This window comes from Pithys albifrons, chromosome 8 (genome assembly GCF_047495875.1).
Source record: "Pithys albifrons albifrons isolate INPA30051 chromosome 8, PitAlb_v1, whole genome shotgun sequence".
NCBI classification, from domain to species: domain Eukaryota; kingdom Metazoa; phylum Chordata; class Aves; order Passeriformes; family Thamnophilidae; genus Pithys; species Pithys albifrons.
The window spans coordinates 28,582,584-28,595,540 of record NC_092465.1 but is presented as its reverse complement, the minus strand read 5'-3'; the positions used below and the strand labels follow the sequence as shown (position 1 = coordinate 28,595,540).

Below are 12,957 nucleotides of genomic sequence, written 5' to 3'. Positions count from 1 at the left end.
CTTGAACTTTCACTAGATATTTACTTAAAGAACCCTCCCTGTACCATTTGGGTTTAGAATGAGCTACAAAACAAAGAGGATTTTGAAAGGATTTATTTAGATACACAGTGTTGCTTGCTTCTTAGCTGGTTTGCTGGGCTTTGTGGTTTGTGAGAGCTGTTGTGGGGGAGTTTTGAATTGCTTTCTCATCTCTTTTAATTTCTTGTTTGCATTCACAACAGGCTGCCTGTTTTAGTAGCCTTCTATATTTCTCCCCAGTGGACTATATTTCCTGTTTTCTTTGTGAACACCATATGTAATTGCTTTACCATTCTTGCTTTCTTCCTGAAAGATTTGGGAACTACTTGGGAGCTTTTATCCAGATATACATCCCCTTCCCAAGTGTATGAGCTCTCTGTGTTCCCAAGTTAGTACTGAACAAGACTCTCTTGAAATCCACATATGTGTTTTCACATATTTTGTTTTTCCTTGCCTGCATTTCTGTTTCATTTCTTCGGGGAGCCTTGGCAAGTGTCTGCTGATGCCACAGCCATTTGGAACATACAGGTATCTGAGCAAAGTGCTTGATGCTGTTGCTTCAGTTATTCTTAAACTGGTAATCCTGATGATTGAAGACCGCATCTAAATATACGGTCTTTGTGGGTTTGCTCGTGTTACTGTTTCTTATGTTTTGGTTTGGGTTCGCTGGTTGTGGGTTGTGTTTTGGTTTGGGGTTTTTTTGTTTGTTGGTTTTAGTTTTCCCCCCCACCCCAAGTGCTGCTTCCAACTCAATGTTTCATAAAGCAAATCACTGAGTAAGTTTGTAACTTCTGTCATCAGGGCCTTAAATGCCTGAGGTGCTTCCTGTTTCATATTTACAAGGCTGAAGTGGCACATAATTAAAATCCTGTCATTTCAGCATGAATTATTTTATTGAGTCATATTTTATTCACATGCCTTTTTTCTTCAAGGTTCTCTGGTATGCATCAAACACTTGCATGTTAGGCCTACAGTCTGCTGTAACAGCTTAGGTTGGATTAATTTCTTATGCTTGTTAGTTTGTGAAACAGCTCTGGTTTTGAGTTTTAGCTTCTGAGTTTTCCACACTTCTCTTTCTCCTCTTCTGATTTTTTTTTCTTCTCTCTAGAAATTGTCCAGAAAGGTTGTATTTTTAGTGGATGTTTGAATGTCTGGCCCTAAATGCAGGACAACGTTCAAAGAATACACTGTGTGTGTTTAGGGGATTTAAATGTAGCATAGTTATTATCACTTCTTTGAATGGCTTTTTATAATTCACATCCCATTATTCTCAATGCCATATTCCATCCTAGAATTCTTAATGGTGTTTTCCACCAATGCAAAACAAGAGCAACACCAAATAAATATGGAAGAAAAGTCACTTTGGAAATAAAGAAATATTGTCCTTGGGAAGAGAGCACTGTTGAGAGATATGGATTTGTAATTCTGCCTGTTTTGTTTTGTCTTCCCAGGCAAGAGCAGACGGTGCTGCTGTTTCTTCAGGCATTGTGCAAGCACAGTTAATGTTATACTGGGGTGGATCTGCCAGAATTCTTAAATCATGCACGCAGAGCTGTGTGTGGGCATCCTTAGGTAGCCTTTTTTAATAAAAGGCACAAAAGTAAGACCCCAAGTGGCATAAGGCATAAACACTTCAGAGGGTCAGAAAGCATGTGTAAATACACAACATGGTGGCAAAATAATCCTGGTGTTTAAAGTATTTTTTCAATTTTGCTCATCTTCCTCATGCTTAGTTCTCAGATGTAATGAAATTCCTAAAGAACAATTGTCCTTTTTGCTTGCTACGTGTTTTCCTGGGTATACAGCTGTTTAACCAGCTCACAGCAAGTAGTTTAACAATGCATGTCACACATAAGCTCCTTAGTGTATTTGTAGTGAGGGTAAGGTACAGAGACCTAACATGTATCACTCCTAAAAGGGTGTGTTCATACAGAAATGTTAACGTATGCCCTGTAAGCCAGCCTTTGTAACTGGTCTTTCCAAATCACTGAGAAATGAAACCCCTGTTTTTCATGCAGCTTTCAGAGCATTTTATTTAGTATGTTCATTTACAGATGGGAATGGGGTGGGGTGGAGGAGGTTTTGAATGTCCAGGTTCACTTGCTGAGCCAATGAGAGAATGCTGTTCTCCAGTCTCACCTAGTGCAGTTTCTACCAGGTCACAGTCTTACCTCTGGTATTTGTGCTTCATTAGCATGTGCTTTTAAAACATGCATTTTGCTAGTTTGAGGCCTGATGGCTGTTTCCAAAGGCCTGAGTACCTGGGGTCTTCCAGTGACTTCAGCAGTACAACTGCCTAATACCATTCACTGAAGTCAGCTCACATAAGACACGACTCAAAACTTATTCAGTCTTATAAATGACTGCCTTTGATTTCAGTGAGCTTCAGAATAGGCTGCAATTCCCTGAGGAGCCTGGGCACCCAACAAGGTAAGGTGCTGCTGAGTGTGCTAGCCCCAGTCCTACCAAGTACCCTACAGAAGTACCATGCATTACATAGTTTTGCTCTTGCTTTTCAAGTTTTGTTTATTTCTAGGAATTTTAGGTGTATTGGTTGTTTAGGGTTTGGGGTTTGGTTTGTTTGGGTTTTTCGAGTCAAAATTATGACCAGAGCACCTCTGGCGCTGCAGACTTTACAATTCCACTTTTACTTTCCTTTTGCAAATTTGAGTCTCATTTTCCCAGTTCGATAAGTTTTCTTTAGAACTGCTTGGAACATGTTTTAGGGTCTTTCTGTCTGTGTGGCTTTGTCTCAGAACAGGAACAATGACTTTTGGTCTTTTCACTGAGTGCAGTCCAAACCCAGTTTTGTATGAAACTAGGCCTGTTCTACCCTGGCATGGTCTTGGAGCAGTAAAATAGTCTGTGTGGTGTTAATGTGGGGGACAGCCTGGAGCAGAGCTTTACATACAGCCCAGAGCAGCTGAATGCTGCTTTCCTTCAGAGCAGAGGAGCTCTCTCAGGCAGCCCCTCTCCGTGAACCGAATTGCCCAGTGTTTGTGCTTCAAATACCTCCCTGGCCTATATACCAGACTAAAGCTTCCCATTCTAATATTGATTTAAGACTTGAGTATCAGTGGCTTATTTTCCACATTATAGTTCTCTTTCCTATTTAATGGTCCTCTGGGATATGCAGAGGGACAAAGTCAGACCTCCATAGCAGTAAAAATGAGGGGAGGGAAAAAGCATATGAAGGACATTGATGGAAAGAGGCAGAGCTTGAATTGCAGTGCAACACATAGAGAATTTTGGTTCAGCAACCAACTTCTGTACTGCTGTTTGCCAAAACAGAAGAAACACAGCACTCATTTTCTGGAAAGCTCTCTCCTACAGGAATTTGTTAGCTTACTCTAAGCTTCATATTATTTATAAGCTCTGACCCAGACTTCTCATTAACTGTTCCCAAAACTAGAAAAGGAAAGTAGAAGTACTTCCTGCTTCACGTATCGCTCTGGTTAACAGCTGTGCCTCTTAGAGAAAATAGCCAGTGGTGATAAAAACTCATCCTGCTCACCATCATGCGTAGTGAGTATTGCTGCAGCACCTGCTGCTTCTCCCCAGGATCTTCATGCAGCAGCAGTTACCAAATTGCTCTGAAGTGCTCCACCCTGCAAACAATTTAATTGTGGACAAAGGTTTACTCATCTCCTTCCTCTGCTTTGGCTGCCTGTTCCTTCTGTTAAGTCTTTATTGGTTTTAATTTTTAAAAATGAGTACAAATGTTCAGAAGTTACTGGGTTCTTTGCTCAGATATTGGCCTGGTCCAGAAGTTGTGAGCTTTGTGAAAGCCTGCAGTAGTGAGTTGCAGGATTGTAGCCTCTCTCAGCAGCCGTTGTCCCTCGTGGAGCTTGGTCTCTGCAGTTGAACCAGTGGTGGGCAGCCTGCTGTCCCCAGGTGAATCTTGATACATCAGACCATCATCTGCATAGCTGTTGGTGTCCTGCTACTACCTACTCATCTTCCCCCTTAGTTTTTTGTGGTTGTTGAGATCTAATATTCCTGAATACAAGCAGTCAAATATGACAGCAGTGGCTTAATATTTGTAAAGTAACTAAACTCTGAGATCTGACTACTTTCAGGTTTTTTCTTCTGGCTTTCTGAGTTTATATGCTCATCAAAGGCACATGTTTGGAAGTTTTCTTTGTGATATTGAAGACAAGGAGTGTGCATCAAGTGCCACCAAGACTGTCCCCAGTTCACATGCTTGTCGGAAATGGGGATTTAGGATCCACGTGAGGCATAATAACAATCACAAGAGTCAATAGCAGTGGTTACTCATGTTTGCAGATGGGGTTGATGCAGAAGTATGAGCCAATTGACCAGCCCTGCCTGTGAAAACAAACAAAAAGAAAGGTCCTTAGATATTTTCATCCATCCCTTGGCATTTGAGATTCTCTTTTCCTACGTGGCACATACATTACATTGAGGAGGCAGTGACATTTTTGTCCAAACTGTACTTCGTAAGTCAAAGCCATTTAAATGCAATTCTACTGGTTGCTGTCTCCTGAGGCTTAAACTTTTTCACCATTTCTGGTTAAGGGAGATTTTACAGTACAGAAAGTAGTTTACCCTGTGTGCAATGTTCAGTCCTGCATAAGGAAGGGAAAGTGTTTCTGGTCTTCCCAGCCCAAGAGAATTTTAATGCACTGAGAACAATGACAGACAGTCCCTCAGTATTCCCTTTCAATAATTTTTTTTTATATGTATATATGTACACATATATATACACATCACTATTAGCAAATCTCCACACTATTTACTAAAACTGTATTTTCCATAAGGCAAGGCCAGAATTCTTAACCATCCTTTGGGTATAAGCAAAATCAACACCCAAACATTACTTTTTCTGGTAGGAAGCTCAGAGTGCATAAGGGCATTCTTGTATGGCAAACTGTACTTCACAATGTTTGATGTGTGTCTAAATGAAAAACAAGGATGCCTTTGTGTTTAAATCACCCAGTTTGTAGTCCCCTAGCTAGAATATTACAGACAGTTTTTATAACAATTAGAGAATTTACTTCTCACTAGTTAATTAGGCTATACAATAAAACTAGTTCACTTTTTTCAAGGAACAGGAAATTCTTTTTACCAGCTTTGTTCCTGCCCTAGAATACAATCTGTATGCTTCACCTCTGCTCATATGTGTACATGTGCTTGCATACATCTGTGGAAGGATGGAGGAATTAACAAGTAATACAGGGAATTTTTAAGAATAAATTTCTAACCCTCAACCTGTCTGTTACCTGGAATTTGTTATCACTTCTAGAAATTTGACTGACAGAGCCAGGCCCAAACTCAAAAATTATCTATTTAGACTAGCATAAGGTAACTGGGATCAATTGTCAAGAACATTATTGGTTAACGTGACTGCTGGAAGATCTGGAAGAGGGTTATCTCGATGACCGTAGAGCTGTGCTCCTGGTAAGTAAACATCCCTGTGGGGAGGTCCAGGTGCCACTGATTTAGTTACAATTGAACTTTCAGTTGGTAATCTGTCTGATGTCTCTCTTCAAAAGCCACCTTAATGTCTTTATTCCCTTAAAAAAATGAAACCTTCTATTTTTTTACAAGATAGCAATAGGGTTTTTTCTTATGGACACTAATTACCTAGACTTTATCCATTTAGGGGGCTTTGGGGGAGGATATTGTGGAGAAACAGTGGGTGGAAGTGTTGGTTTGAAACTATCAGACATTTTCAGTCCAAGGTTTTGAGATGTGAAGTTTTAAACTGTGCAAGACCCAGACTCTCTTCTGACCTCTCTGCCAGCTGGTCTTACCTAGTTTGTAATAAAGGGAGTCAGAGCAGCCATGGTGTATCTCTCCTCCCTGATGTGACTGTACTTCATTGAAATGATGAGGCAGCAGAGGAAATGAATGGGGCAATAGTTTTTCAGAGAAACTCATTCGTGCCAGGGAACCTTTCCTGGAAAAATAAATGTAGCACAGGATGTGATGAGCATAGCTCATGGAAAAGGAAACTGCTCCAGAATGCTGCAAGGAGCAATGCAGCATCAGTTGAGGCAGATGTTGCATCATTCTCCCAAATTATTCCCTGGAATTAGAATGCATTGACTCAGGCTGAAGAAGAAGGAGAATCTTGAAAGACAGTTTTGGAAAGTTTTAATTGTTTCTGTATGGAAAGCACATGTTTTTCCTTAGCAGTTGCATTTTGTGAGTCTGCATGTGCTAGCTAGAACTGACTGTTTAAGAAGAGTATGAAATGCTCCCTTTGTGGTAGCATTTACCCACTCCCTATTTCCTTCGAGGGAAATGAATTGCCTTTCTAGCAAGCATTGTTCCTGGAGCTGAAAGTATCAAGGAAAATGAGTTGTGGGTGGAATCTTTGATACTCCCTGAATCTGCAAAATACCTTTGTGCTGCATGTCTAAAAAATTGTACATGTATTCTTGCTCAAAAGGAAAAAGGGAAATTTTACTGAGGGGCAAGGAAGAGCTCTGTCCTGGTTTAACCAGGACTAGCTCACAAGGATGAGAGCAACATCACAATGTAAAATGTCTCTAAAATTACCTGGAAGTGAGATATCAAGCTATTTGCCCTTCGCAATGTCACAGTTAATTGCACAGAATGATGATGTAAAGCTGAGGTCTATCCTTCTGCCAAGGCTTTTGCCTCAACTAGTGCATTTGATGTTCCCAGTACAAGCTGTTGCTCTGAATCTGTAGAGCCACCCGTCACTTAAAAGACAGAGGAACATGAATGTCTCTAGTTGCAGATGTGAGCAGTGGTGCTAACATTTGAACTGTCCAATGCTAAGTTGTTTTGTTTGCTTGCTTATTCACATTATGAGCTCAGTGAGGTGAACATCCCTAATAAAACATTTCTTTGAATCAGGCAGAAGGCTCCAATACAGTCTTTGACAATATTTTTGAAAAATATTAAAGTTTTGAAGTTTTGAAAATATTGAACTCTGGATGAATGGATGTGCACATGACTCATTATTCTGCATTACAATTCAAGTGGTTTTAATTTAGAACAAAACAATCTTTGCTGTACCTTAGCAATAACTTTTGGCCTTGTATATTTAGGAAATTAGCCTGTAGTTAGTTCATGCTGATGTTAGGAAGAAATATACAGGAACTGAAGTAGTTTAACCAAAACCAGGTAACATGCTTTGCTGTTTTGTTAACCACTCTCTTTTTCCATCACAGTGAAAGTCATCTTATGAACATCTGCTGTTTGACTATCATTATGTCAAAAGTCTTGTGGGGTAAGTAGAGCAGAGAACTACAGTTTTTTGTAGTGCTTTCGTACTTTGCAGCATATACTGAAAATGGAAAAATGTAACTTGTATAATATTTTTAACTCTTTGTATGGATAGGTCTGCTTCCATTACATAAAGCTGTAGATACCCAGAAAACAGAAACACTATCATCTGAATTACCAAGTGATGTGTCACTGACAGATAATTATTAGGGATCTTGTTACCATGAAAAATGTTAATAATATATTTATAGAAATCATATTTAATTCAGAGAGAATTCATAAGCAAAAAGCCCCTTCTGTATTTTTTTTTGTTTTGTTCCCAGCAACTTGTCATGGGTGTTGACATTTACAAAAGTGTTTATAAATTACTATAGTACTTCTTTTCTTACAAAATTTGATGAGGATAATCTTTCTTTGTTCTTGGAAAGTTCTGTGATCACTAAAGTTGATAGGGATTATTTCACCCTTCTGTGAGTAATATCATAAATGGTTACACAAAGTAATGAAATTGTTTAGAAAAGGAAATGCTGTGTAATCATAGAAATCATAGGCAAAATTTAAGTTGGCAGACAGCTCTCAATGCAGGTTGAAATGTTGCAAGGTCACTATGTCCTTCCTGCCTATTATTTGCTGAAAGAAGAATTCCTGGAATTCTTGATTGTGGTCAGAAACATGAACTTCTTATCTGAAAGCCAACGTATCTGGTGCCTTTAACATTTTGTTTTAGGATTAGATCTTGATGAAAAATGAGAAAGACATGAAGACTCATCTTAATAAAGAAGGTTTCATGCAATTTCAATTCCCTGATACCTGGTCAAATAAATTTCAAAATGACTCCTAACTAAAGCTCATATTTTCTTGTGATAATGCATTATATAAAAATTTAAAAAATGCAAACATTAGGTTGGAGACTAGACCGAGTGTCCTTTCCCTTTCTCTGGGTTTATATGAAAGAAATATATCTGTGACTCTGGATCAATATACCTTAGGCCAGCGTACAAATGTTTTGCAGAAATCCCCTTCAGAATGGCACGTGTGACACACCAGTCCTGCCATATTCCCAAAGCCTCATAAGCATAGGAAATAAAATGTACTTCCACCGCTCTTTGGATTATGGTTTCCATCACAAGCCAGGGAGCAGTTCCAGACACAGGCTCTGAGAGGAGGCTCAAGTGTTTCCAGCAAGTTTGGAACACATGGTGCCTCTTTAAAATCCCTTCTCAGAGAAGAAGGATACTTAAAATAGACTCCTTTTCTGTAACACCATATGTAAGCTATTATCAATCAAAAACTTCTCCAAACTCATTGTTCAACATTCTATAAAGGGAACCTTCTCAAGCAACAGGGAGCCCCCACCTTATGAAATACAGAGGAAATGTGCTCAAAACAAAGGAGGAGTCCTCCATTTTAAAACCCAGAGGAAGGTTTAGAGGTAAAAACAAACAAGGTTTTTATGATTGTGTTTATGTATTTTATATCTCTATCAATTGTGCCTTTTTAATCAGAAAGTATAAAATCATGCAATGTTATTGTGAAGAAGAGGCTTCTCTTGTTCTGGTTCTACTTTTTGCTGTGTTTTGTAAGAAGCTAGACAGTGGTTTATTATTGAAGGCACAGTTAATGTGAGTAACTTAATAGCACCAAATGTTGTTGTTCCTTCAAGCACAAAGCAAGCTTTTCCTCTGCCTGTGCAATATGAAAGCAGGCAGTTCATGCAGCTCTGACTTTCTCATTTTGCGCTGTGTAGTGAAAGCAGCACAGGACAGCTGGACCATCCTGGGCTGGGAGCAGCACCTGTGGCCACCACCAAGCAGAGTCTGGAGAGCAGCTCTGGCTTAGCCAGCAGTTCTGGGCATGGGGCAGAGCTGGGAATGGAAGCAGCACCCTGAGGAGATTAGGACCTTGAAAGGGATCTTCAAGCCTCTCTAACTATTGCTGCAGCATGTTTTTTCTTCACAGTTGTGGCAGCAGTGTTTCTTTCTATCTTGAAGATTGGCTGCAGAGGAAGCAATTTTAAAGGCATCAGGTAGATTAGAACAGTTTCTCACACTGTATTGCCCAATCATCACTTACCTCTTCTTGACAAATCTTGCAGTGCAAACATAATATTACCCTTCTCAGGGAAATGGTAGCTGACTTGCAGGTTTAGACTTTGGAAAAAACCACAAGTGTTCTGGACCATCATTCCCTCTTCCTGCTTTCAATCCAAGGTTTTTTAGAGGTACATAAACCCCTGATACATTGAATTAGTGTCATTTAAAGCTGTATTGCCACAAACATGTAGCATGTTCCTATGTGATCTGCTGTCCCAGAACTGGGCAGAGCTCCCACAAAGTGAGTCTTTTGAAGTTACCAGGAGCAATCTGTTTGGTGAGACTGTTTCCTGAAAGGGTGCTCTGATCACATCTTTGAGGTTTCTGGAGTAAATACATGGATTTGAGTGTATATTGCATTTGTTCTTTAATATGATCTCTGTCCATGTTACATACTGTGAAAATCAAAAAAGAGTAACAGACAGGATTTCTCTGCACCAAATAGTAGGTGCTCAGACTCTACAGGGCTGGACCATGCTGGAAAATACAGTGTGATTGTCTGCCACCTTCTTGGGACAGAAACATGTATAAATATTCAGTTCAGCTTTTAGCTGTGAGACCAGAAATTGGTCTTACACAGTCCTTGGTCACTGAATGAAGCTGATATTTGGTTAGCAAAGTTTTCAGATGTGCTCAAACAAGGTAAATACCTGATTTTTTTTTCCCTCTCTCCACTTTTAAGTGGAGTACCAAACTTCTCTAGGTGGTCTTGGAAGTCTCAGTAGATACCTGAACAGCTTTGTGTGTCCAAGTCCCTGATCTTTGGGTAGAGTTAGAAGGGACTTGTGCTTCTGTATTTCATAATCCTGAGCTTGGCCTTGAATGTGTCATCTAGGACTTCAGTGTTTAGCTCCTGGGAAGCGGCTTTGATTTGGTTTGGCTTTTTTAAAGTTTTTGTATTGACAATTCATGTACCAGTTTTCAGCATTTGATACACTGGATGAAGATGTAGTTTTATTAGTTTGGTTTTTGTAAATACTGCATTAGCTTCAAAAAGCCATGTGTGACTCCTCAGGATGTATTTTCTGTAACTGCTCAGCTGGTCTGACCTATGAAGTAGTCTGTGCCTATCAAATATCTTAATTCTTTCAGTTCTTGCTAGATGCTTACTGAGATTAGTGGTATGTGCCTAGTGATCATCCAGGAAATATACCTGATTTAGGAAGAGGATGAGAGTGGGGAGAGGCCCTGTGCTAAAAAGCTTCTGGCTAAATTCTGCCATACTTCCAATGCAAAGTCCCGTAACATGCTGAGAATTTACACTGAACTGGGAACAGCATTTGAAAAATCTTAGGCTTTCAGGTTCATGCAAATGATTGATTGATTTAATCATAACTAAATAATAGTGAACTGAGAACTGAACCCCTGAAATGAATAACATGTCATTACTTTTGGAAATAGTGAATAATCAAAATAACAAATTTGCTCATTGGAGAGCGTCTGCTTCCAGAAAGCTAAAATGGGAAAATAATTCAAAGCGAGGAAGTTCTTTAATACATTACTTTGAACAGCAGCCCAGTTAAAAAAATTGGATCAGACTCACAAATGAGAATGTTGCATTTTTCCACAAAGCTGGATCCCTGCAAAGAAAAGCAGTGACAGCTTGGCGAGTACCTGTTTTCTCTCAGACCCTGCTAGTCTTCTGAAAACTCCGTGGCATGCTTTATTTTATTGTAAATTTTTGAGTACTTGCAGGATTCCACTAAATTAGTAATACTCCCTACAGGGAATTTTTCCATTCTAATCTCTGTTATAAGCAGTTAAATAAAACAGGGGTTAGTAATGGGAGCTCAAGACTGATGGTGGAGCACATTATGGAGATGGGCTAGAAAGGGGAAAGTGCAGGTGTTTAGGATATGGTTCTGACCATCCTGTTTGTAGTGCCTGTACTCTGAACATTGGTGCCAGTTAGCCAGGCTGGCTGGTGTGGTTGTGCAGCTGCAGCACACCTGGCTGGCTCCAGTCCTGCTGTAGAGCACTGAAGAGTGCTGTGTGGGCATATCGGTGTTTCAGTGACAAACTTTGGACACAACCTGTGCTAAGTGATTTGACAAATCTGCTCCTCCTAATTAATCCTCATGGTCCCAGAGACATTCAGCATGCTGAGGGGATGGCTTAGACTATTAACCTGGAGCTGGAAGTTGTCACTTGAATAATTGTGTTTAGTCCCTGTCACTGCCTAGGGGTACATCTCCTGAGCTTATAGGAGTCTTCTATTAAACAAGTTGTGGTTGGTTTAGGTTTTTTGTTTGGTTTTTTTTTCAATAATACTAAAAGAAGACTGTTCAGATCTTTAGCAGATGCCTAACTCGAGTATAAATGTTACTTGGCTAATACTTTTTTGACGTCACCTTCTTTTCACTGTGTTCTGTGCCTTGACCCCACAGTAAAAGAGTGACTCTGTCTTTTTGAGATATATTTGTGCACCTTTGTGGAAACACAGATATTTATGCGTCACAAATGGTATGAATAGGTTGGGTATAATTGGGACACTTGTTTGATGTGCATCAGAGAGTAGTTCAAAACATCAGGCTTCTGTCTTTTTGTCTTCCAATCCTGTCCTCACTGGAGTTGCCAGGCAAAAGGATGTACTTAGATGAATCTGGATAGACTGCACAGCACATAAAAATAAACAAGGTGGGTAGCTATAGTAGTAGAAGTCATAGATTCGGGCTAACTAGTCAGTTTTGGACAAAGCCAATATCCAGACTTTGAAATGTCAACATGGGTGGCCTCCTCCCTGCCCTAGGCCCAGTTTTCTGTGCTGGACAAAATGTTAATTTTGTCTATGGATTATATTTTGTTCTGGAAGCGTTTTGAATCCTTATCATTAATCTATATGTTTTGGAGCCAGAAATACACTTATAAAAGCAGGAAATAATTTGCTTGTCAAGCAGCTGAAGCCCGTGTTTTGCTGCAATACTCTCTATAGCTCAGGAATAGCTGATAGTGGTGGTCTGATTTTTCCTTTTCAGCCCCTGTACCTTTTTTACCTTTCTCAACCAAGGTGTTAAGGATTCCTACCAATCCTGCAATTACACAGGACTAAATAGAATAATAAGTATTTCTGTAGAGGTACTGGATCTTACCCCAAGTCCTACAAATGGTTATATGTGAATTTTGGATGTGTTTATCAATGTTCACTAACATAAAAACCATTTGGTTGTTTAGTTTATGGAGCATCTCTTGGTTTGTGACTGACACATCCCTGTATTCAGTTACATGGCCACATGCCCAAAACTTTGTTGTTTTGCAGAATAAGTGGTTTGACAGTACTGTTCTGACACTCTGTGGGCCTGTGTGCCCACACATACCTACAAGTATGTAAAAAGGCAGCTGTTTCCAAACCTCTTTGTCACATATCCTGTTTCAATGAGGATGTCCCACTGCCATTCCACTTCCAGTCAGGGCCATCTGTTTTTCTGGATGGATTGTAGCTCCTCCCAGTAGTGATCTTAATTAGTATTTATTTAGAAAAATAATTGTGTGGTTTTGTGGCCTTGGCTGTCTTCAGGATCAAACTCTTTGTTGTATTACTTGAAAAAACTCCATGTTTCCTTCCTTTCTTTTTTTTTAACTGCTTTTCTCAAGACTGTTTCCAGAAAATTTGCACCTTTTTCTA

General features: G+C 39.6%; 1 long non-coding RNA gene across 1 annotated transcript; it reads left to right on the top strand.

Annotated features, from left to right (window-relative positions):
- The first annotated feature begins 286 nt into the window (after positions 1-286).
- On the top strand, positions 287-7,241 carry LOC139675205 (uncharacterized). The gene is made up of 3 exons (XR_011698455.1): positions 287-546; positions 2,398-2,448; positions 7,188-7,241. It is a non-coding gene; the product is annotated as an uncharacterized lncRNA (long non-coding RNA).
- The last annotated feature ends 5,716 nt before the right edge of the window (positions 7,242-12,957 follow it).